Raw genomic sequence first — 2,329 nt, forward strand, 5'->3', positions numbered from 1 at the left:
ATATATATATATATATATATATATATATATATATATATGTATGTAGTGAGACAAACACTAGGATACCACCACCATCAAGGTCTAGCGTTCCAGTTGTACAATATGCCTTTTATCTGCAGTTTTACAGCTTCTTTGTTCCTCCATGGAAGTGATACGGCAGTTTTGCTCTATAAATTTTTAAGAATTATTTCTAACCGTTATGGTAAAAACATACCTGCCAATGTCGAGCCGAAGTTTGAATCGTGCGTGTCAAGACCGAACCATCGGGCCCAATTGATTGAATCGGACCCAGAGATCAAAGGAATGGATCAAGACCGGCTTAGTGGTCGGTCATCCGCATATACTTCCGCAGGTAGATTACCCGGCCACCAAGCTGCCAGAGCTCGGAAGGTCCCGGATAAGGAAGAAAATTGATTCCTCGCAAGGAGTGAATCTCCTAGTTAGATATATAACTACCAGGCAATGAGCAGACCTATCTTAATCAAGAAAGATCACCTATAGAGATTCAATCTCCCTAAGAAGAAAGGAGAATCCCTCACTAATCAGGATACACACCATCAACATTGGAGATCCCCCACCGGATTAGCTTGGCACTCATTCTCTTTTGTCTGTTCTTCTTTACAGGTCTTATAGGAAGTCTAGGACGATTTCTTGCTGCAACACTATCGATACCTTCAAAAAATAGTTTGATAAAAAAAAAAAATTGGAAATTATCTTGTATCACCCATCTTTTGAAACCTTATATGAGATTAGGGGTGTCAACGGTCCGGGTCGGTGCGGTTTCGGTCCGGTTCCACCGGTTTCGGTGTGAGTTTGGAAGTGACCGAAACCGACCCAATAAGGATTTATCGGTTTCGGTCCGGTGTCGGTTTCGGTGCGGTTTGGGTTCGGGTTGGTACCGGTTTGGATTTATTAGGTTCATTTCGGTTTGGATCGGTTTTTTAAACCGGTATGGAGCCATTAGGAAACAACCAAATGATGAATTGTTGAACTTCGATTTCTTAAATCGATTTGTAACCGAGTTGGTTTTGATTTTTGGTCTAGTTTGAATTCGATTTTCCATACAAATGTATACAAAACTATTCAAATTTTAATTTTTTTAATGAATTTTGGAGTGTTTCGGTTTCTTACCGGTTTGTTTCGGTTTCGGTCCGGGTTTTGAGCCGGTTTCGGTTTGGTTTCGGGTTCATCCGGTTTTCGGTGCGGTTCGGTTTGGTTTTGGGGTTACAATACTCGAAACCGAACCGAACCAATAAGGCTTCGGTTCGGTTCGGTCTGGGTTGTTATCGGTTCGGTCCGGCCGGTTTTATCGGTTCGGTTTAGGAATTGACACCCCTATATGAGATACTATCCTAACTTTCCAAAAATGCATAACGTGCCCCTAAAGCCTAACACTGTTTGTTTAGAAATGAAAAAGACTCTTTTGACTCTAGAACGAATTTTGAACTGAAACCTATTTCTCATAGTTTTCTCCTCTTTTACTCTCATTAAAAAGACTCTTTTGACCTCATTTCTATGATCCACGCCTTTCTCTCCCTCTTTCTCATATCTTCTTCTTTCTTTTTCCCCTTTTGCAAACCTGGTTTGCAACTGATGAGCACAATAATGTGTGAAATCTTAGGGATATAAGTGTACATTTTGCCCCACTTTGGATAGTACTACTTTTATTTTTCTTGTTTTTTTTAGTTTCCAAGTTTACAAGAGAAAGTGCTTAAAGTGAATCAAAAACCAGTCCAAAGGTGAGACCCACTCATTGGTACCACATCCTCTCTCCTACAAAATCTTGAAGATTATTCTCTCTTCCTGCCACCTCACGAGATCTTGAAGATGCTATACAGAAATTCCTTTATGATTTAATCAAGATTGCAAGATATTGGTTAATATTGCAAGGAATGAATAGAATTTGCTAATTTTGGAAACGGATTCTCTCTTTCCTTACACAATATCTCAGAGAATGAGGATTTTTACCAAGATTTTATTTTATTTTATTTTCTTTCTTTTCTTAAAGAAGACTTGTAGAACGAAGGAGACAAGACAAAAGCCCTATAAAACCCCCTTCCTCCCCCCTCCTAATTATTATTCCCCTTAGTTTATTTTCTAGTTTATGCTTAGTTTTCTTCTCTCTCTCCCCCTCTCTCTCTTTAGTTTTAGTTCTTCTCTATTTTTGCTTTAATCACTTTTGTAATAGTTTTTTATGTCAATTAATGCAAGCACTCTTTTATTCTTATTCAGTCTTTTATGTTTATGATTTATACAATTGAGTTGTAATTTTTAAAGTTATAGTTCTAGGCTTAGATCTACGTTACAAGATCACAAGCCGTGGAGCATC

The sequence above is a fragment of the Macadamia integrifolia genome, chromosome 14, assembly GCF_013358625.1.
Source record: "Macadamia integrifolia cultivar HAES 741 chromosome 14, SCU_Mint_v3, whole genome shotgun sequence".
NCBI classification, from domain to species: Eukaryota; Viridiplantae; Streptophyta; class Magnoliopsida; order Proteales; family Proteaceae; genus Macadamia; species Macadamia integrifolia.